This window comes from Mesocricetus auratus, unplaced genomic scaffold, assembly GCF_017639785.1.
Source record: "Mesocricetus auratus isolate SY011 unplaced genomic scaffold, BCM_Maur_2.0 Super-Scaffold_4256, whole genome shotgun sequence".
In the NCBI taxonomy this organism is placed as follows: Eukaryota; Metazoa; Chordata; class Mammalia; order Rodentia; family Cricetidae; genus Mesocricetus; species Mesocricetus auratus.
The window spans coordinates 68,710,006-68,733,811 of NW_024429182.1; the positions used below are offsets into that span (position 1 = coordinate 68,710,006).

A 23,806-nucleotide genomic window follows, 5' to 3' on the forward strand; every position below is an offset into this window, starting at 1 on the left:
GTCTTCAGGAGCTACAGCTCCATTGGAGGAAGTGAGTCACTGAGTGTGGCTTTATAGCTGGGCCCCGTTTCCTGTTTACACTCTGCTTCCTAAGTGTGAAGGCAGTGTGACAAGCCAGCCTCCTGCTCCTGCCACCATGCCTTCTCTGCCTGCTGCTATGTATTCCCCACCATGATGGAACCAAAGGACACCTCCTCTCCTTTCAAAAGTGCACTGTAGATCAGGTAGGCTTGTGTGTGTGTGTGTGTGTGTGTGTGTCCACGTATGTATGGAGGCCAGAAGTTAATGTCAAGCATCTTCCTCAGTCACTCTCCACCATTTTCTGAGTCAGGGTCTCTCAGTGGACCTGAAATTCATGAATTTGGCTAGAATGTCTGGTCAGCCATCTTCAGGGATTGACCTGTCTCCACCCTCCAGCACCGGGGTTACACCACCTCCCCTGACGTCTGCGTGAGTAATGGAGATTCCAACTTAGGTCTTCATGCTTACACAGCATTAACTCCACTTTGTGCCTCTGCTCTCCTTTAATTCTCACAGTGAACCTTGTGGTAGGAATGGCCATGACCCATAGTTGACACAGGAGGAACCAGGCTTACAGCAATGACATTACAAGGCCACCCAGAACAAGGCTGTGTGTCTACAGAACCTATGTTCTTCCCCAGCCCACAGGAATGAAGGGATTTTTGTAACATTTCTGTATGTTCTGCAGACCTGGTGAGGACACCATAGCAGAATGCCCTCCCTCATGTCATATGGGCTCAGCCCTCACACTCACAGTATCCATTTCACTGGTGCACTTGAAGGAACTTTTCATTATCTTCTCTAGAAAGAATCACTGCTTGGGCTTCTGAGCTAAGTCCTCGCAGTCCATGAAGTGTTGTTTAGCAATTCCTCAACTGCCACCTAGCAACGCTCAGTTGTAGGGCAGAAAGACATTTTCTTCCTCCAGGCATTCTAAAAACTTTAGCCATTGCCTCCACCCATGTTAAGATGAAATGTCAGCCTTGAACCCAAAATACACAAGGAATGAGACCCTTGAAGGTAGCTTTCTATCCAAAAGTTCAAAAACCCTGCGGTCACTGGGTTTTCCTTTGGACATGTGAAGCCCACACCAAATGGTTTATACCTGTATTGCTCCAATATGAGGATAGCAGCAAGGTGTTGACCTAGCTCACAGGGACAAGGTGCTCTTGTTCTTGAACTCAACCCAGTCTAAACTTCAAATCCATCTTGCATACATAGAAGGCAGAAGCCATACTGTCTTCCTTGACAGACAAAAAGCTTTCTCCAGGAAACAGAAGCATGTGTTCATGTGATATCAGGGCAAGGATGGAAATCAAAACATGTGACAGCAGTGCTTCCGGGTCTGGCAACACTGAGGTGAGGGAGGTCTCCATGCATTCTCCATAGCGGTAATGCATACAGGTCATCTTCACTAAACAATAAACAGAGAAAGCCTACGGGGCAGATGCAGCTTGGACGGTTAAAGCCTTCCAAATCCTGCATGCACTGTGTCAGTTCAAGCAGAGACCCTGGGGCTGGGAGGTAGGGAACAGCCTTGGGGTTTTGGTGCCATCTTTTAATTGGAATTGATATCAGGGCTTTGAGCTTGCTAGGTAAATACAGTATCATAGAGCTATGCCAGCCTCATTTTTCGAAGTTCCTCGGAATAAGCCAATGTGCAGCCAAAATAGGAGGGCTACATGGGCAGCAATGTTCTGTGGGTGAGAGGTCACTGAGTACATTGCTAAAATACAGATGCTCACTAAGACTAAGCAGGCCTGAGGTAGTGCCTGAAACACTGAATTTCTACAAGCTCCCAGGAGACGCTCCTACTGTAAGGAGTCATGTCTTAGGCATCAGAATCGTGACCTGTGGCTCTGCAGAGAGCAGTTTGCCCCCTCCGAGACTTGGGGAGCATGTGTATCTACGTGCAGGCATGTACATGAAGAGACCAAAGGTCAACCCAGGTGCTATTCCCTAGATGCTGTTCATTTTGTTTTAGATTATTATTATGACTACTGTTGTTATTGTTATTTTGAGACAGGTTTCTTTGTGTAGCCTTGGCTATCCTAGAACTTGCTTTGTAGACCAGGCTGGCCTTGAACTCAGAGATCTACCTGCCTCTGTTTCCCAAGTGCTTGGATTAAAGGCATGCACCACCACCACCTGGATATTCTTAATATTTTTAGTATATGTATGTAAGTGTGTCTGTGCATAGGTATGTGCACAGGAATGCAGGTGACCCTGGAAGCCAGAGACAGCAGATCCACTCAGAACTGGAATTACATGTTGAGGTAATTTGAAAGCAATTGGCCCCCATCATCTCATCAGGAGTGGAACTGTTAGGAAGTGTGGCTTTGTTGGTTATGGCCTTTTTGGAGGAAGTGTGTCACTATAGGGGCATTTTTTGAAGTTTCCTATGCTCAGAATACTGCCCAGTGTCTCAGTCGACTTCCTGTTGCCAGAAAAACATAGGACTCTGAGCTATCACTCCAGCACATGTCTGTCTGCACACTGCCATGCTCCCCACCATGATGATAATGAACTAAACCTCTGAAACTGTGAGCTGTGGCCTCAATTAAATGATTTCATTTATAGGCCTTGCCACAGTCATAGTGTCTCTTCACAGCAATAAGAACCCTAACTAACACGCAGGTGATTGTGAGCTGACCGATGTGGGTGTTAGGAACTGAACTTGGGTTCTCTAGAAGAGTATTAAGAACTTTTAACCACTTGACCATCTCTCCAGTCCTGTCCATTTTGTTTTTGGACCTAGAGATCACCAACTAGGCTAGGCTGGCTGGCCAGTCAGCTCTACGAATCAGTGTTGGTCAGGCTATCTCTGCCTTTCCAGTGCTGGGATTATAAGATTTTCACATGGGTGCTGGGATCAAACTTAGGTCTTCAGGCTTACATAGAGTTTGCTATTTCCCCAGACCCGTGGAAACATTTTGCCTGTCATAATTTGGGGGATGGTACTGACATCTTCTATGACTAAGAGAGCCTCTCACAACAGTTAGCCCAGCCCCAAAATGTCATCAATGCTGAAAGTGAGAGACTGCTCACAGTGCCCAGGCTAAGCCCTTTGTGTACGAAGTCCCCGGTGTGAATGGCTGAATAAGTGAATGAGTGAGATGGCTTGATGGCTTAGGGCACTTGCTGTACAGCCATAAGGACCCGTTTGCATCCTAGTATCCATGTGACAAGACAGGAGTAGGTGCACATGTGTCTGTAACCCCAGCACTGTGGGAGGCAAAGACACGAAGATTTCTCAGACCTGTAGGCTGTGAGCTCCAGGTTCAGGGAGAGACCCTATCTTAAAGGAATAAGGTAGGGTGATAGAGGACACTCAGTGCCTTCCTCTGGCCTCCACATATGCATATATACCATGTACATACATCACATTCTGTGTGTGTGAGTGTGTGTGTGTATGTCTGTCTGTCTCTGCCTCTCTGTCTCTCTCTTGTGTCTCTCTCAAAACACACACACACATACACACATATACATACATACATACATACATACATACATACACACACACACACACACACACACACACACACCTAGGAGTGTGTGGCTCTGGCCAGCATCTCAGACCCACCAAGCTCCTATAAGTACCTTCAAGTCTGAACCTACCTCCACATTTGTGCATTTCTCTGCACTGTTATGATGAAGGGACTTAAAAGAAAGGACATAAATGATATTGGTTAGGCTTTAAAGTCAGTGGCCAGTTTTCCTGTTTGCATCATTCCTAGTTCCCACGTGCAAAAATTCAAAGGAAAAAAATTTCCAAAAGCAAATATTTTCCCCATCTGGGACCATTTCTAGGTTTCACTTGTTCAGAGTCCCTGCCACAGACATGAAACTAATAGGTGTGAACACTGGTTCCAGGTGGGGCTTGGTGGTTTCTCATCTTCAGGCAAAACCAAATCAAGCCCTGCAGTGACCTTTGAGAAACAGCATAGTATCTCTGAGGGATCCACAGCCCCACTGCTCACAGAGAAACCTAAGCCAGCCAGTCCTGTCCTCTGAGGACTTGCGGCCCAGGAGATGCAGCTCAGGTTTCAGCAGAGCCTTTCCCTGGTGGGCTGTAAGCGAGACTCTGCTCCCCTGTCGACATTCCACAAACTCCCCACATCACTGTGAATTAGAGAATCTGCATGTGCGTCAGTCCTGCTTGCCTGCAATCCTCTCCCACAAAAACTCCTAGACACAGCAGAGAGCCAGCTGCACGGCATGGCGACTCCAGCCTATTTACTTTACAAAAGGCCAGCGTGAACGGGCAGAGGCAGCTTCCCTGGAAACCATCCAAGGTCGAGATTACCGTGGATAAACTACCAGTCCCTCCATAAAACAATCTGGAATATCGGCTCCTATGGTGCTCCCTGGGGGTGCTCCCTGTGCTGTGAAGGAGCGGCCTCTTAGCTGCAGTGCCTGCAGGGTTGACACTAAAAAATCACATTCAATGACCACTGGGTAAGTGGTCCCCTGAAAGGCTCAGAGAAGTCTGGGTTGCAGGTCTCTTAACTGTAAAACGAGGAGGCCGAAGGTCTCTGGAGACCCTCCTAGCTATTCTGTGAATGGCTGGGCCAGGCATGAAGTGGCTTCCATCACAAAGGCCAGCATTCTTACTACCAGATGCAGGAGCCAGAGAGGAGTCCTCAAAAATATGCTCCATAGGTGGCCTAGGCCTGAGACCTCAAGCCCAGGCTTGGCATTCCCACCCTCCCCCAAATCCTGTCTGCCAGCTCCAGACATGAGTTATTTTCTACCCACTGCTTGGTCATCTGCCAGGTGTCCAGCCGGCAGCAGAGCCAGATACTTTCCACTTCCTCGTCTCTAGGAGGCCTGGGTGGGCTGTCAGCCCCGAACATCCCACCAAGACGGTTAAAGCACTCAGGGCGCACTTCCCATCGCTGCGCCCTGGCTCACCCACTAATGTTAGCTTGCAGCCTTATGCAACCGTCCTTGGTGAGAGGTTAACCCCAAAGCCCTGGTTTCCACAAGGAAGAAAATGCTTTCTCCGTGAATGCCAGCTGGCCTGACCTTGCCTCCAATACAATCTTGCAATACTGAGGACTGCGGCTACAGGATGGGGTAGTGGGGGGAGTGGAAGGGAACTGGCACATTCCAGGGGATGCAGAGCAGACACATAGACACTTCAGCAAGTTCCCCCTGGCCACCGTGTAAAAATAGCCTTTACTTCTTTGCTCGTGCACCTTAATAGTATTATCATCCGTTCAAATGATGACTAGAACATATTATTAATGAGAATAACCCCTAGTATTTAGGGACTTACTACAGGTCACACAGGGACTCTGACAGGCTTTTTATACATGCTATTTTTCATTCTATTGTATTCATTTATTGTGTATTGTGCATGTGTGGAAACCACAGGACAATTTGTGGGTGTCAGCTCTTTCCTTGAACCATGTGGGTCTAGGTAAGTAGGTTTGGCAGCAGGCACCCTTACCCTCCCATCTCACTGGCCCCAATACATGTCTGTTTTTATATAATCTCCATATAGTTCTCTGAGGTCACAGGTATTACACATTGTTCTAGATGAGGAAACAGGCCTTAAGAACTTGTGTAATGTTGAAGAGGCTAGCAGCAGACCTGGCTGCCTCCAAATTCGCCTGATAGCCACTTATGTTTAATTATTCAGTAGACACTTAGGGAGTCATATAGAGTATCGGGTGCTAGGTAACCATGAGCTAGGCCCTGCTAGCCTGAGTTTCTTAAGAAATATGACTGTGGCAAATCCTTTTGGCTAAAGGCCAAACCCCACTGTCTATCCACATTTCCGGGACTAGACTAAGAGCTAAGGACCCTGACATCCAGCTTCCCAACCTGTGTGGAAGGCCAACCTGCAGCTCAGGCAGGTAGAAGATATGTGCTATCCCTTTTAGAGGGCACCTGGGGAACAGACAGGTAACCGGGGACAGCCTGACTTCTCAGCTAGAGACCTAGGTTAGGCATCAGAAAACCACAGGCACCATCCAGATGCAGGGAGACAACTTGCCTGTGCATTTGACTGTCTATCCTACATCCTTCTAAGGGGAGGAGCCAGTGCCCAGTGTACCCTGCGTGCCCATCTCAGTGATTCCCTGATGAGACAGACACCGCCTTCTCATCCTCAGCATACAGCCTGGTGCACACCCACTAGGTAACTGCTGAGTCGGTTGTGGGAATGCTGCTGTCCACAGATGCTCACAGCTCAGGGTTTTCGTCCACACAGCCTGCAGGAGCGGATGGCCTCTGCTCTGTTACAGCCGCAGTCACTGTTTGCTGTGAGCTGACATTGGGCAGTGTGCTTTGTGTCTTGCTCAGTTGCTTCCCATTCCAACAGTCCTTTCTCACCAAGAGAGATAACCAGTCCTGTTCCCCTGCAAAATCATTGCCATTTGGTGCCTTCCTGTCACCTCCCAACAAGAGGGTGGGAGCTGAGAGTGGGAACTGAGCTGATTTCCTCCAAAGCTTCCTGTCCCGGACCTTCCCCTGCGCTCGCCCTCCACCTGGAGCAGCTGCAGCATCTTACTGTCCTCCTCGGAGATGGGGAACCTGGCCAGAGAAGTCGGTGCTGAGCCAAGCCACCATGTGCCTTCTGCAGAGGATGGCTGCACCCATCTCCTGACATTTTTATCCCAACCCCCTCGTGCTGACCTCAAAAAATGAGAGCCAGTAAGCAAAGCAGTAACCAGACCCGTTCCAGCGCCTTCCTTGCAAACAGAAAAATGTGTTTGGCATCTCCGTGTGACTCGATGGACTGCTAAAGTATTTAGCACCAGATAACTGAGAAGCATTAAGACAGAAAGGGCATGGTGGATCGCTTTTGTAATCCAAGCGCTTGGAAGGCTGAGGTAGTAGGATTCCCATGAGTTTGAGATAGGCTGGGATACACAGTCCTGAAAGAATGAGATCTACCAGAAAGAAGGGAGGGAGGGGAAGGAAGGAAGGGAGGAAGAGAGAGAAGGAGGGAAAAGGGAGGGGACAAGAAGGGTGAGGGTGTAGGGGGAGGAAGGAACGGGAAAAAGAAAACAAAAATCAACATCAAGATGCTGTGAGATGGGCCTATTGATCCTGCACATTAAGCCTTTTAAGCCCCTTTTGACCCTTCCAGTTTCTCAGGACAAGAACGACACAGAAACAGTAACTTAACAGCACCACTGCCCATCCCGGCTCTCCCTGAATCCAGCAAGAAGAGCCAGGGCAGATGCAGCTACCAGGAGATGTGTAGACAGAGAGGGCTCCCTCTGAGTACTGCAGTTTGGTGATAGCTGCCCCGATGGCCTGGGGCTGCCTTACGATGCCAGCAATTCAGAGTCTAGCAGGTCTGCAGGCGTGATTGTGCACTCAGCAAGCCAAGGCCTCGGGCCCAGCATACTTCTTAGATCAGTGCGTTAGGACCCTTCCTGCTGGCCTGCATGACTGGGGAATAGTACCGTAATCACATCTCAGACTCTACCTTATAGCCACACATCTCCAGGGTGAGATGTGGCTCAGAGGTCGGTTGCTTGCCTAGCATGCCTAGTATGCCTCCTGGTCTTCACCACTCACAGACCTAGGCAACAGGAGGGAAGTTGTAGCGAGGGGGAGAGAGGAAGAAGGATCTAATACCTGAGCACCAGTAGATGTGTGGGAAATTCCCAGACACTCACAGAACCCATTCCAGCTCCAGTGGTGGAGACTGAGCTCTTTTACAGATGTAGCAAAACTATGGACTTCGGGCTGCCTCAGACAGAAGCCTCCAGCCCCATTAAACCAAGCTAACAATTGGGGTCCTCACTGGCACTAGCCTCAATTTTTAAGATGTATTTATTTTTATTTTGTGTGGATGAGCTTTTTACCAGCATGTATGTATGTTTGAGCACTATATGCATGCCTGGTACCAACATAGAGTATCCCGACTCCATGAAGATATAAGAAGGAGTCAAATCCCATGGAACTGGAGTTACAGATGATTGTGAGCCACCTCATGGCTGCTGGGAACCAACCCAGCAACTGCTCTTAACCACTGAGCCATCTCTCTAACTCCCAACACTAGGTACGCAAAAACCACACAAGGCTAGCGGCTTCTGTATTGGGTAGGGAGACATAGAACATTCCATCACTACAGATGTCTTCAATAGGCATGCGGATTCAAAGACTCTCACCTCCCCAAGAATCCACTGGGTGATGGCCAGCATTTTTAAATATACACTTGAGATCTAAAGAGCTTTCCTAGAAGAAATGTTCTAGTCCTAGCTCTCTGACCAGGTTACCTATTGGAGCTTCCATTTCTCCTAGAAAGAACAGAGGGTCACACAGAAGCTCACTATGGGTTGAGAAGACACACAGGGTGAAGCCGGCTATGAAGGCACTTCTGTCCCAGAGGGAAATAAAGGAATTTACATAGAGAACGTAGCTGTCATTGACACGGTGTCTCGCTCATCCTAACCACAACACCAATCTCACTGGTGGCCCTGTGGTACAGGGTTAAACAGGTTGAGAAAGGGTGACAACAGTTCCTATGGTCACAGAACTTGAACCTGACTTAGAACTTGAACTCCACCAGTATCTAGGTCTTCGTGAGCCTACTCATGCAATCGTCTCTGGAAAGTCTAGAAGGGGTGTTGAGGTGACTGGTATTAGCAGGAGGAGTAAGTTCAGCCCATGCATGCAGAAGAAACACCATATTAGGTGCTAAAATGGTCAGAGGCCAGTTGTAGCCCTACACCACAGGCTTTCCCTATTTGGAGCCTCAGTTTCCTCCTATTAATATGAGTCCTGACAAGAATGTTCCCAGTTTTATTCTAGGTAGCATATAAGACGTCTATTTCCCAAACCTTCCTCCTGAGTCAAGTCTGAGTTCCAGCCTGAGTGTGGCTTTCCCTCTTGACAACAATGAAAGGAAGCTATGCCAGCCCCAGCACATGCAGTTTGAAAAATGACCACCTTGCCCTGAGACCAGCTCTGGTCTTTCAGTGGCGGAGCTGTCATTCCTGCACTATGTCCAGGTATAGTGTGGGCAGAGGCCACAGCAGAGGCACTACAAAGAGAAAGCAGCTGTTGGTCAAGGTAACAGTGTTCCCACCACAGCCCTACAGGCAGAAGTCACCTCTGAGGAGACTTGGCACCTCATGAAGAGACTTGACACCTTTTCAAGAGACATATTCGTCTCTTGGGAGATCAGTCTCAACTGTGAAATACAAAAGCTTCAGAACACAAAGGCTGTGGGTTGAAGGGCTTCTGGACTCTTTTCTAGGGCTGTTCCCAGTGACTGCTGGGCTGCTATAACACCAGTCCAGACTGCCTGTCCTCTTTGGTTTCCTAAGTACATTTTGATTGCTGTTCGAAGTCCATGGAGGCACTCCTTGTGGACGGGGCGGGGTGAGTGGAGGCCCACTGGGCAGACAGCAACGGAGGCATCTGACTAGAGACAGATTCGGTTCCTACTCATGGGGGTCCCTGTTCCCCCAGGTGAGTAGCAGCTGCCCTCTGTAAAAAAAGTTCCTGCTGCACACCAGGCCTTGTCCTGAAAGCATCCCACTCCAACCAGGAAGGCGTTATTTTTACTGCCCTTCCTTAGAGCTACGGAAATGGAGAATTAAACAGTCAGGCAGCTCACCTAAGACTGACAGCAAAGATGTCGTGAGTAGGTCTATCTTCCGAATAGTGTTAGAAGAACACTGCTATAAAAAAAAATCAAACCACTGTGCCCGAGCATGCGCACTGTTGTCCTTGCTCTCTGCTGCAGAAACGGTGTTGGGAAACCGTTTTCCTTTTCCTTAATTTGCACAGCTATGGCATTTTCTTACCTTATTGTTGTTGTTGTTGTTGTTGTTGTTATTATTATTATTATGGTTTTTCAAGACAGGGTTTCTCTGTGACTTTGGAGGCTGTCTCTGTACACCAGGCTGGTCTCGAACTCACAGAGATCCACCTGCCTTTGCCTCATGAGTGCCGGGATTAAAGGCGTTCACCACCAACGCCCAGCCTCTTACCTTATTCTTAAACTTGGGAAGAATTAGAGACCATGTGGGAGGGAAGAGGAGAAAATGTCCGGTGTGGCTTCTTAGGTCTCGCCAGGACTACTTCCTTGGCAAGCAATCAGCTGTCTCTCTCAGATCTTCCCTCAGCTTTTCAAGCCAGCCGTCCTTTGTGATCAGCCTTGGTTTACGCAGAGCCTACGCATCTGGGAACATGTTTTGATTCTTTTTTAGATTGTATTTATTCTTATTTTATGTACTTTGGTGTTTTGCCTGCATGCATGTCTGTCTGTGTGAAGGTGCCAGATGTTGGAGTCACAGTCAGTTAGTTGTGAGCCGCCATGTGGGTGCTGGGAATTGAACTCAGGACCTCTGGAAGAGCAGTCAGAGCTCTCAACCACTGAGCCATCTCTCCAGCCCCTGTTTTGATTCTTTTTAAATGCACTAGTAATTGAGCCAGTCGTGGTGGCACACAACTTTAATCCCCGTACTCCAGAGCCAGAGCCAGTGGATCTCTGTGAGTTCAAGGCCATATGGTCTACATGTCAGCTCCAGGTCAGCCAGGGCTACACAATGAGAACCTGACTCAAAAAAATGCACTAATAATTGGACAAGATGCCTTGCCAACCATTTTCTCAGGTGAAATTGAAGACACTTCCCCCACTTTAAAAATTGAGTGTCAAAGATTTTTCTCAGAACCTCTTACCTAAACATTTACAATCAAAATGCCAAACTCTAACTGTTCTATCAGCACAGAAGATGGGAAGATCAAATCAATCACCAACATAGAGTATCCCGACTCCATGTCTCAGGCTCCTATGCAGGTTAGGATTATACAAAGTACAGAAATATTTTGCAAATGGTCTGTCTAAGCTAGCTTCTCGGAATGGGTGAAAAGATACAAAGCCACAAGCTACCTGTGTCTTGTTACCAGCAGTGCCAGTCAGATATTGTAAGTAGAAATTTGAGTGTGATTGGATATGCAACTTGAAACATTGTTTGATGCAATATAATGAGCACACACACACACACACACACACACACACACACACCATAAAGCATCCCAGTGAAAAATCATTGCAAGAAATGTTATCTTATGTCAAGTAAGATCTGTGGGCTATAGGTGGGGGGTAGGAAAGTGTTCTTTCTCAGCCCATATGCTATTGTAGGGTGGTGAGGAGATGGCGTATTTTATGGTATGCTGTTGATGGTATAATGGTGAGCACAGCTGCCTTTCAAGATAATTTAGCCTGCAAAAATTTCATTTCTGGAAAACAGAAGTTGGCAGATTGGAGCCTGAACTTGGGTGTATATGCAGAGATCCCAGGAATCATCTCCACACTGGAGAGAGATGTTTGGTGGTTGAGCTCCTCATACTAGAAAGGCCGATCACAAAGCCACAGGAGCCTGACCCACCAAGCACCACTGTACACCAGTGTGGAAAATGAGTGAGCAGTCTCCTTCTACCCTCTGGTAAAACAGGTCTGCTTGCTGCCGTTGCCATCCTACAGACAAACCGAGATTTCTGTGTAACCAGTGAGGAGCAGAGAAGGGTATGAAGTCAGAGTTTTGGCCTTGACTTTAGTCACACAACTTCTGTCAGCAGCCACTCACCCTCTCCCGTGACTGCTGCCTGTTTTGACCTTTACATGCAATACCTATTGCCTCAGCCATGTGCTCTCTGGCCTTGGCAGAAGTTTCTCAGGGCCATATATACTCCCTGAGGTACACGGATTAGAGGAAGAAGCATCCTCCTCATTTGTGGTAAATCAATAGACTTGAACTTGCTAGGCAATGAGACAGTACCTTTTGGAGTCATGTTTGAAGGTGTAACCTTCTGGATCAAGTATGGAGAGTGTTAGAGTGGCATCCAATAGCATCCAAGACAGCAGCCACTGGCCCTGTGTGGCTACTGAGTGTTGACTATTTCCGGCCTTATTGAGATACGCTGTGTGTGTGTATATTAAGTAAAGACTCAATATGAAAAAACAAGAAACTAGCATATCAATAAAACATTAAGGTAAATTTCCCCCATGTATATTTAGTTTTTTAATGGGGCTATTAGAAAATTTAAGATTACCGTTGTAGTTTGTGTCACATTCCTACTGGACAGAGCTGGTCCATGTCTTTCCAGAAACCTCTGATTGTCCCCTAAGCCTATAGTGTCTATTTACTCATGCTGTCTTCCTTGAAAGAGACAAGGGACAGGGACCGAAAGTCACTCCTCTTGGCAGGCTGGAGAGTTCTTTCCAGGGGGCTTCAGCTGATAGTGGGCTGCAATAGGAGTCTCTTTCCCCCAAGAGCCCAAGCACAAACCAGGCCAACTCTCTCCTATCCTGTTGTCTTTCAAGGGCCAAAGGAAAGATGGTTATGAAGCCAAGTGGTCTACAAAGGATGAACTCCACACATGTAAAGCCCACAAATGTAATTATTTCACTTTATTTTAATATTTTATTTTCTGTGTGTGAGTGTTTTGTTTGCACATATGTATGTGCACTGCCTGTGTGCCAGGTGCCCGAAGAAGCCAGAAGAGGGTGCCAGATCCCCTGGAACTAGAGGTAGAGCCAGCTGTAAGCCATCATGCAGGTGCTAGGAACCAAACCTGGGTCCTCTGCAAGAGCAGCAAATGCTCTTAAACACTGAGCCATCTCTCTCCAGGCCCCCCCCATGTATTTTTTAAAATTTGGGGGAGCCTCATAAAAAATGCAAAAAAGAAATGAAACTCATGTTTTCACACACCCCCAAATTCTAGATATTATTAATCCACAGAGATGCAACATAAAAACAAATTAATCATATATTTTGCACTCTTTTTAAAAAACACTAGATCATCAACACATGATATGTGCTGCCTTAAACACACACAGAGACACACACACATTCACACATCACATGGTAGATGGCAGCTGCCACATTGGACCTAAGACCCAAGACAGTGAAGACTGGAATCAATCACCCTGTGCTGACTGCTAAGGCCTGAATCTGCAAAGAGTTTTGATAACATGGGGCCAGGACCTAAATATTTCAATAGGTGAATTTGTTCTCCAATTTAAATAACAATAACTAGTGGTGTGATTGTAATTTTTCTTTTTTTTTCTTTTTAAAAAAAAGTATTCATTATGTATACAGTGTTCTGCCTGCACACCAGAAGAGGGCACCAGATCTCATTACAGATGGTTGTGAGCCACCACCATATGGTTGCTGGGAATTGGACTCAGGACCTTTGGAAGAGCAGTTAGTGCTCTTAACCCCTAAGTCATCTCTCCAGCCTTTTCTTCTTTCCTTCCTTCCTTCCTTCTCCCCTTCTTTCCTTCCTTCCTTCCTTCCTTCTCTCCTTCCTTCCTTCCTTCCTTCTTTCCTTCCTTCCTTCCTTCTTTCCTTCCTTCCTTCTTTCCTTCCTTCCTTCTTTCCTTCCTTCCTTCTTTCCTTCCTTCCTTCCTTCTTTCCTTCCTTTCTTTTTTCCTTCTGGTTTATTGAAACAGGATCTCCCTGTGTAGCTTTGGCTGTTCTGGAACTCACTCTATAGACTAGGCTGGCCTCAAACTCACAGAGCTTTGCCTGCCTCTGCCTTCCAAGTGTGGGATTCAAGTCATGAGCTACCACTGCCCATCAATTGTAATTTTTCTTAAGATTTATTCTTTCTTTTAATTATGTACATGTGTGTGTGTGTGGTTTGAATGTGGGTGTGGGTGTCTGGGTGTGTGTATGTGAGTGCAGGTACCCTTAGAGGCCAGAAGAAGGAGTCAGAGCTCTTAGAGCTGGAGTTACAGGTGGTTGTGAGCCACCCTTCCCCCACCCCAGGTGGTGTTCTGGGAATAGAACTCAGGTCCACCTCTCCAGTTCTCTGTTTTCTTTTTTGCTTTCCTATACTTCACAAACGTTGTATTTAAAAAAAACCTTAATTTGTAATGTTTACTTAGAAAATACAATTTTAAATTCTAAAGTGATTAAAACAATGAGCCATGAACTATTTATGGGACTACTCTGTGTCTGGTCCCAAGCCTCCCCAGGAAGATGATCACATGCCTGTGGATGCTGAGAAGGAAGGTGTTGATACAGTCTTTCTTTCCTGGGACAGAAGAGATTTCCTGGCTACACAGATATTTTTCCTATACCTAAAGTTGGAATGCAAGCGCTACATGCAGTGAGTGCTGCAGGCATATGTTCGCATAAGGTCTGTTTGGATAGCTCAGGCCGCATGTGCTGGCCCAGAGTCATAGGGGTTATCCTTGTGGGGCAGCAGAGGCAGCTGGGTGCTGGGGGAAGTGTTGAGACTCGAAAAACAGGTGACCATGCATTCTTTCAGCATGTGAAAATATGAATCAAATAATTTGCAAAACACCCACAGCTGTTGGTAGGAGGCACGGCACAGGTACTAATTTAGACTCTTAAAGGCACATTCTCTCTCTCTCTCTATCTCTATCTCTATCTCTCTCTGTCTGTCTCTCTCTGTCTCTGTGTGTGTGTGTGTCTCATACATACACACACACACAGCACTTCAATAACCAAAGGTCTAGTTTATTAAGCAATGCTTATGCACAAAGTCATGTCCACAGTGTCTCCCTACCCAGTAAGGATGAACTTAAACAGCAGTTTCTATAGGACCAAGGCGACATTCACTTGGTGTAGAGCAAGGGGTAAGGACTGAGCGACATGGTTCCATTTGTTGTCCTCCCTCCTTATCTGAAGATCCAGTGGAGTATGGCTTCTGATGCAATGAGCTACTCTTGCAGTGTTGGCCTCCAAAGGCATCAAACTAGATTAGTGGGTGCCTATGCTAAGGACTAAGGTGTGGCACCTAAGGGCTATAGGGCTTATCTGGAATGTCTGTGTGTGATAGAGTTCTGCAATTGATTATAGCCTTCACCATAGAACTCTAAGCACATTAAGATGTGTGTGTGTGTGTGTGTGTGTGTGTGTGTGTGTGTGGGCATGTGTATCTAGACTTAAAATGAGTGAATTATATGCTGTGTGAATTGTAGCTTAGTGGAGTCGTTTTGTTTTTCAAGGTAAAAAGTTCAGGCATGAAAGCAAATATCCCTTCGGCAACAAAGGTGCTTTGGGTCCTGCAGGCACTGCTGAAGTGCACATGGCATAGAAATGCTCATCTGCCCCACCTCCCACACACACTTGAGACAGGGTCTTGGAGCTCAGACCCAACTCATGATCCTCCTGCCTCAGTTTCCTAAATGTTGGCACTACAGATGTGCCTCACTATTCCCAGCTGCCTCTCCTATACAACAGCTCATACACTGCTCTCAGCCTAAGTATGGTGGTGTATGTCTACAACCCAGCACTTGGGAAGCAGAGGAATTCACAGGCATCCTCAACTTCTTACTGAATTTGAGGCTAGCATGGGTTACTTGAGACACTCTGAAACAGACGAGCGCTGCTATCCTTTGCAAACTCAACAATGCATTTAAGGAAGGTGCCACAGACTCCCAAAGCCTCTGTGTCACTGACCTTTCTGGTCCTCCTGACTCTCTGGCCTCTGCTGAAAAGACTTGCAGGCCATAAGACTCAGGAACTGAAGGTAAGGTGGCTGAGCCAGGCTCTGGGCTCTTTCTGAGATGAGGAAAGAGATCGATTGCTAGGATCAGATAGTTGGAAAGTGCTGCCCCTTCCCCGAATCCTATTTTCAAAAGCACATTTCCCATTAAAGATTAAGTGGCCACTAAACCAACATCCCCAGGAAGATGAGGTCTTTAGGCAGTGATGGGCTTGGAGCTATTTTGAATCACATAGGGTACTGTCACCTAAACAACTCCACATTTGAAAGCAGCTGTGACTGCACCCCAGAGAACATGACCAACTGCCTAAAACCTATCACCCAATCACACACAGCCAACCAAGGCTTCCCCCTTTTCCAGTGCTTTTAGATAAGCTAAAGCACACAAGGAAAGGAACAAGACATGTCAACTACATAGTTCCCATACCTCCAGCCACCCCTCTCACACCTTTCAGAATCCTAGCATATCCAGCCAGGGTAAGTGGGGCCACTTAACCCTTCAGATGCAAGAAATTTAGCCTCCTGAGCATCCCCCATCTGTTTGATTCACTAACATCAGGGTAGGGATCATATTGGATCTGAACTTATGGGCATTGCACCAAAGTACCTGTCAGTGTGGAGTTCTTCTGGAGCCAAGGGATGCAGCTTCATGACTTTGCTTCCATCAGGTTCTGGAGCTGAAGAGACACCCATCTTCCCATACCCTGCAGGAGCAGGAATCTGAGGCCCAAGCTGTTCCTTGGCCTGCTGGTATCCGACCTGGCTGTCCCCTTGAAGGGTGGCTGTGTCTTCCATTGTCACAGCCCTGTTGGAGCATCCTGGGTCCCGACAGCTCCCAGGCAGTGCTGAGTCACCTGCCACAGCGGGAAGCATCCTTGTAGTACCTGTTTCAAGGAGGTCACCAGACACACATGCCCACGACTCAGCTGCGCTTGGTGTGATGTCACCTGCTGCTGCATCAGTGACTCCCGACATTTTGCTAGGCCCCAGAGTAGTATCCAGTGCTTCTCCAGCCAGCAGTTTGGGGGTATCCTGGTAGCCCAGCATGTTTTGCATTTCTGCAGGACTGACAGCAGCTTCCGGCCTTCTTCCACCGCCAGGTGTGGCAGGGATCCACGGCTCACTGTTAGATTCAGGTACAGTCAAAAGACTTCCGTGGGGAGAAGAGCCTTCTGGGGCACAGGTCGGTCCTGGTAGATTACTTGAATCCTTGTTGCCAGCGAGGTCCCAGGCACCATCGCCTCTGTGTTGACTGTTGCTGACCAGTGTTTCTAAGTGCTCTTTTCCAGAAGGTTCTTCTGTGTGGCTGTGAGGAGCCATGGGGAAGCTTGGAGCTGCTGTTACCCCCTGAACAGCTAGAGAGGAGGGAAGACCCAATGCTGATTCCTGCCTGCTTCTTCCCTGCTGTGAATGAGCCTGAACATCCTGATCAGGCAACCCAGTCCCCTCTAGCTTCTCACTCGTCACCATCAGTGAGTCACAGGTCACTTCTGCCTCAATACTGGCACCTGGAAGGTTCTCCTCCAAGGCTGTCTTGGCCAGACCCACCAGCTTCTCTGGTGCTGGATCCTGGGGAACCAGATGGGAAATCTCAGCCTCAACAATCAACTCTTGCTTCTTCTCTACCTGGAGTCCAGCAGGAGGTACAGGGAGATGGGCAGCAGCCACTCCTTGAGCCCCGTCTAGAAGCTTCTCTGGGTTCAGTGATATGCTGGGGCCCTCAACCAGAGAATTCCTTGAAGCTCCTGCCTTTTCAGTAGGTATACTCTGGGTCCGATTGGTAACCAGGGCTCCAAGCACAGACTGCTCGAAGATCTTGGTGATGTGCTCTCTGAAGTCAGGAAGCCCTGCAATTATGCTGGTCTGCTTGGAGCTCCCTGACGCACCAGCCCTCAGATCTGGGGTGAGTTCTACTGCCCTCTCCCTGCTGCCCCCTGTCTCTCCTGCTGCATCCTCACTGACAGGGGATGCTGGAGCCTCAGAGGACCTGGCATTTGCTTCTGGAGTTGCAGTCACATGCATCTCTCTTGTCATCTGCTCATTTGGAGCCAGGTAAGTCATCTTGTCCAGGTAGGGCATAAGATTCACAGGTCCGTCTGTGGTTCCAGCTTGGGGTCTTCCACTGCTAGCCCCTGCTGCAGGGATTTCCCCACCTGAAGTTCCTGGTTGCAAGAGTGTAGTGAAGGAGACATCTGATACCTTTCCAGGAGTGCCATTTTCCAAAACAGGTGGGAGCTCCTTTATGGGGCAGGGACTTTCATGAGATACTCTGGGCCCCTCAGAGGAAACGGCTCTCATGCTACCATCTCCTGCAGCTTCCCTGGCAATGCTGTTGATATGTAGGTAAGGGGCATCGGGCAGAGTCTCTTCAGGTGGTCCAGCCGGCAGCAGCCTCCGTGGGTCTGAAACAGTGCCCAGTGCCAGAATGTCCTCTGTACTTCCGGGAATCCTATCCGATTCTCCAGCTGGCAGCAAGGCATCCCCGCAGCTGGGCTCAAGCTGTTCAAGTTGGCACGGCTCAGTCAGGGTGGAGGTGTAAGCCTCTTTCCCAGACGTGGGGCACTGCTCGGTCTGAAAGAAGTCACCATGCAGAGCAGCTTGCGCTCCCTCGGAAGCCTGCTGCATCCCAGAGTCTCCTTCGCTGGCATCAACATTCACCTCGGCAGACCCACCATCTTGCTCCTCCGCTCTGGGGAAAGTTCCAAGAGGCCCCTGGGCTTCTGCACCGAAGGTGGCCAGCTGCTCCATTTCCAGCCTTGGGGCCGACTCTTCCTGGCTTTCATCACAGGCCTCACTCTCTAGCGCATCCCGGGTGGGTGTGACTCTGGGGCTGGTAGGCACTGGGGCTGGAGAACACTGTGCTGCATGCAGGAGAGCTATTGAGTCAGGTGGACAAGGCGGGGCCTCCACTATGTCTTTACTTGCCCCGTCTGTCTTACCCAAGCCTTGAGGCAGGGGCGGTACATCACCTGCTTCAGAAATGCCTGAGTCCCCACAACGTGCTTCTTCACGCTGGCTACCTGCTTTCAAAGCATCAGCCAGTTCCTGTTGGGACTTGCTCAGCCCCTGCCGGATGCAGCAACTGTCCTTTCCACCCAGGTTTCCTGTAAGAGAGGTGTCTTCTGCAGGATGCAGGATCTCCGACGGCTGACTGCCACAGCCTGTGCCCTCTTGCTCATTTACCTTTAGTGCGGGTAAGGCCTGTCCCGGTGAGGTTGATGGGTCCGACTCCTCTGATGGCGCCTTTCCCAGATCAGTCTCCTTGGATGATGAACTTGGAGTACTGCACAGGCTGCCTTTGGGCAGAAGTTCTGAAGCCTGTTCCTTTCCTCCATGAGTGGGCAAGCTCACACCTACCCGAGGCTCCCCTTCCATGGGCGCTAGAATTGGGGAAGGATTTGTACCCTGCTTCTTCAGACCCGGGCCACTTGGACAAGCCCCTTGCCCGTTTGCAGGTGATTGGGCCTTCTCACGGAGAATGGAAAAGGTGAATGCTTCTGGGTCCAGTTGGGACGGCTGGAGCGAGTTCTCAGAAGGTGGTGGGAGGCTGTCCTCTGGGCAGTACAGCTTTCTCTGACAGTCCTGTTCCAGACTGAGCGTGAGTCCATGGCCCACTGTTGAGCTCTTCCCACTGTGGACTTCTTGTCCAGGTTCATCCTTCTGCAGCCCACAAGGTTGGCCTGAGGATATTAGCAAGCCTTCCCCATCACAGCCGCAGGGCCTCTGCAAGGCCGAGTGGCTCTTCTTTATTTCCAATATATTCTTCACCTCCCCAGCTCCGGGCACCTCCTCCACCGCTGGAGCAGACAGGAAATCTGATTTCTCAGAGTCTAAAGCAGGAAGTGACTCTGTTGTTCCCAATTCTCCCCTGCCCCGAAGTATGCTGGGGCTTTTGGTCTGAGATCCTGAACTTTCGCAGATGGCTGGTTGGAGAGAAACGTGCTCACCAGTTCCGTCTGATGCTGAGGACAGGATGGGGCCCTCCTCAGGGCGTTTGTGCAGTGAGGTGCATGTGTCAATTAGGTGGGATTCAACAACCACTGCCTCTGCTGACCCAGCGTGGGGCCCTTCCTCGTGGCCAGCAACTGCCTGTCTAGGTGGCTGTGCTGAGCCTGAGTTGGGAGAGTCACTATGTGGCTTTGAAAGCTCATCTTTGCCAGACTCCAGATGGAGCTCGCTGTGAAAGGCACGGGACCTCTCTTCCTCATGGTTCCCAGACTGCGTACCATCGAGGACTCTGGTGGCTTCTCGCTGTCTCTTAGGGTTGTCTCTGGGTGATCTGCTTTCCTCTATAACCATGACCCTATTTTCAGTATTCTCAGGGGCCTTAGGGCCATCAGTTGGTCCCACTGACTTTCTAGAACTTTCATTTGAAACCCCATGAGACAAAGTTGGCAGCAACAGCCTTTCTAGGACTGAATCATTTTGCCCTTGCAATAAAGGGGCAGGGGCCCCTCGGAGACTACCTTCTGGTTGTTCTTGTGTTCTTCCCGGATCTGATGCTGGCTCCAGCCCTACCACCCCTGTATCTACCTGTCCTGTGGCCAGATCCACAGAAACTGCCATCTTAGCCTCAGAATCTGCCTCCTCGACCACGCTGGCTTCTTCTAAGGTGACAGAATTTGAAGCCACGGGGCGTGCAGTGGGACTCGAAGCTGTATGAGTTTCCTCTGTTCTAGCGAATGGAGGGGCCTCAGTGCTCCCGAGAAAGCTCCCATCCGGTTGGCTGCCTGATGCCACCCAGACAACTTGCTGGGGCTCAGTTCCTGATGGCCCTGTCTGTGGTTGGCTCTGAACATCGCTGGTGTCTCGCTGAGTCTCCTTCCAGGAGCCACTGTCTTTTGGTGCTGTGGCAAAATCTAGTGGGTCTGAGGGCGGCTCTGCCTCTGGCAGATGCATTTCTGCTTTCTGCTGGCAGCTTTCCTGGGAGCCAGCGTTTGTCCCAGCTCCAGGCTTAGTCCCCGAGTTGCTTTTAGAAGGATAGCAGCCTCCGAGAAATTCCAGGTTCTTGGCTGAATACGTAGGTAGCGCCTCCACTCCACCGCCTTCTTTGTCAGACGATCTTAGGACTGCATCTTGTGGGACCAGGGTCTCAAGTTTTGGGGGGGACTCCCCTAGGGCATCTGAGCTTTCCATCCCCAGTTGGGTGGCAGCAGGGGCCTTAGTGGCAGACTCTGGGGGCAAGCATTCATCTACATCCTCTTGGGACTGAAAACCACCAGGCCAGTCACCCTCTCCACACAGCTGCTCTGTTCTTGACTCCCGGGGAGGCACTAGGGAAATTTCTGGCAATCGGTCAGTGCAGCTGGAACTTGAGTTCTGTCCCTCTTCTTCAGCACTGGGGGCTGTGGCAACCATTGTGTGCTTTGTGGAACCATCCCCTTCAGGAGTAGACGTTGCTAAGGCATCCCCTTGGATACTGGGGGAGGCTTCCCTTCTAGGGTGATGGGTAAGGGTACCATCTTCAGGAGCTGCTTCTGGGGGACACTCTGTGAAGAGCATGGAGGCTGAGTGGCACGCCTGTTCCTGGGGCGGTGATGAACTGGGCAGTGGAGAACCTTCTGGCCCCCTGGATCCCTGGGGGTGCTTCCCTGGCTCGGTCACCTCTGGGGACACAGTACATGGATCCAGACTGGCAGTACTCTCAGAAGCAGAGCAGGGGCCTCCTAGCCCAGTGCTGCCAACAGTGAAAACATGGATTGTTTCATTGCTTCTCACAGATGCCAAAAACAGAACCACATACAGGCAGAATGGCCCAACCTGACCCCTACAAAAGGCTGCCAGGAGCCTCCACCAAAACCAAACTGACCCCCATGCATGGGGCTCCACAAGGAGCCCCCGGCTCCCTCCTCCCATAATCATTATACATGCCCTTGCTTCTTCAAAATAGCCAGTGCAGGAAGTCTTAAACATTTGGGTGTGGGGCTTTGCATGCAGTTCCGTAGTGAGCAGGGAAATATGGAAACTCATTGAAAATAATAAAAAAGGCAGGAAACCCAGGAAAGTGGGGGGGGTGCATGTACACACACATAGGTTCACATGCATGTGTAGAGCAACAACCTTGAGTGTTGGTCCAGAATCTTTTGTCTGTTTTTCTCCTGTGTACTCCAGGAGGAGTCTTCTGTCTTTGCTTTCCATCTTCCCTTTTATTTGCATGGAATTACAGATGATTGTACTACATGTCTGGCTTTTGTGTGGGTTCCTGGGGTTTGAACTCAGGTCTCATGCTTGCCCAGCAGGTACTTTTATCTGTCGAACCATCTCTCCAGCCCCAATGCCTCATTTTTCTGAGACAGAATTTCACAGGCCTGGAGCTTGCTAAGCAGGCTAGGCTGGCTGGCCATTGAGTCCCAGGGATAGGTCTCTCTCTGGGTCCACATTACTTTTATTATAAGCATATACCATAATCCTGCCTTTTAAAAAATGTGGATTCTGGGTATTTAACTCAGGCCCTCATTCTTGACAGGCAATCACTTCTTGGTTTTACAGGAAGCCTTTAGTACATTAGACAAACAAGTGTGTAGGGTAGGGCAGGGGTGAGCAAGTTCTGGATAATTACAAGATGCCCCAAGCATTCTTGGGATCATTCTATATTTGTGGAAAAGGCATAAGTTAGAAAAACTGTGATTTTGAAATTGAGGGCCATTCTTTTCTTTGTTTGGCTTTTAAGACAGGGTCTCAATATGTAGTTCTGACTGTCCTGGAACTCACTATGTAGACCAAGCTGGTCCTGAACCAGCCTCCCTTTGTCTCCCCAGTGTTGTGATTAAAGGCATGTGTCACCATACCCTTGAAATTTTTCCTGAATATAGTTGATTCTTCAATTTTTGGTACAATGAGAGGAATTTCTCCACTGATCAGCATATATCACCTGAGAGCTGAAATTCCTTCATACTGACGTTTGTCCTAACTTGAATATGCTTACCTAGGCAATGTGCGAGGAAAAAAAAGTTATTATGACACACACTCAGAGAACTGGGAGGAACTTGGCTCAGAATAAGGGCACTGCCATCACTTACCAACCCTCCAGTTATTGTAACACATATGTTGCCCAGCTCTCTATTGTTTTAAGTGCAGATTGTCCTAGTTTATTTTTATGGTTTGAGACAGGGTCGTATGTAGTCTAGCTGGGTTGGAACTAGTATCTTAAGGCTGGCCTTACATTTTTGATTCTCCTGCCTCCACCCCCCAAATACTGGGATTACAGGTGTGCAGCACCACCCCTAGGTGCATTTCAATTTTACAAACAGTGTATGACTGACACAAAACTGTGAAAACATGCTTGTGTGCTTATCGCTTGCAGTGGTCTAGTCACTGCCCTTGCTAGTTTCCTATACTGTTTCTTAGGATGTGGCTTTTGTCATTTATATAGCCGTGACTCTATGTACTTTCTATGATATGTATAAGTCGAAGTTAACAGTTTTCCTAAAGTTTTAAGTTTTGATTTTAAATATTTTATTTTTATTTTTAATTATGTGTACGTGTGGATGGGTGGGTATGTGTATGTGCGTAGTGCTCAGGCCAGAAGAGGTTATCGGGCGCTCTGGAGCTGGAGTTGCAGGTACTTGTGAGCCACCTGCCACGGGTGTGGGGAATGCAAGTCAGGTCTCCTGCAAGAGCTGTATCCACACTTGATTGCTGAGCTGTCTCCTCAGCTCCATCTAGGACTGGAAAATGTCTTTCTCTTTAAAGTTATTTTAAGGAAGAAATAGCAAAGAAAGCTTATAGAACCTTTGATGACTGTAACATGCACACACTTATAGACCCTCTGTATTCAGAGGGAGGTTTCTACTCTACACATCCATGAAAACGTTTCACACACTGGGCAACACACATGCTCTCACACATGCAGGATGCATAGCACGGAAAGGTGGTGTGTATTCCTACTACAAGTTACAAGGCTGAGTGGGGAGCTTGTTTGCTAAGCAAGCCTGCGGACCTGAGTTTGGATCCCCAGCACCCACATGGAGCCAGGTGTTGTAATGAAACCGAGCACTGGAAGAGGGGTAAGAATCATGTAGATCTCCTCAAGGGCTCACTGGCCAACCAGGCTAGCCAAGACAGGAGTTCTAGGTCTAGTGAGAGACCCCAAAAATAAGGTGGAAAATTGTCTGGAAGAAAGCCAGAAATACAAGGGTTGGTTTGTTTGCTTGTTTTGAGTTTGGTTTTTGGTTTTTTTGAGATAGGATTTCTCTGTGGAGCTTTGGAGCCTGTCCTGGAACTCACTCTGTAGACCAAGCTGGCCTCACTCACAGAAATCTGCCTGCCTCTGCTTCCTGAGTGCTAGGATTAAAGGTTTGCACCACCACTGCTTTTGTAATGACTT

The 23,806-nt window shown here is 48.6% G+C and overlaps 1 long non-coding RNA gene across 5 annotated transcripts; it reads left to right on the forward strand.

Annotated features, from left to right (window-relative positions):
• The first annotated feature begins 93 nt into the window (after positions 1-93).
• LOC110341260 lies at positions 94-19,945 on the forward strand. 5 transcript variants are annotated; one of them, XR_005879793.1, is made up of 5 exons: positions 101-224; positions 12,323-12,395; positions 16,545-18,674; positions 18,936-19,154; positions 19,257-19,945. It is a non-coding gene; the product is annotated as an uncharacterized LOC110341260 (long non-coding RNA). The 5 variants fall into 5 exon arrangements; XR_005879800.1 differs by having other exon boundaries at positions 16,545-18,292; positions 18,580-18,674; positions 18,936-19,945; XR_005879795.1 differs by having other exon boundaries at positions 18,936-19,945.
• The last annotated feature ends 3,861 nt before the right edge of the window (positions 19,946-23,806 follow it).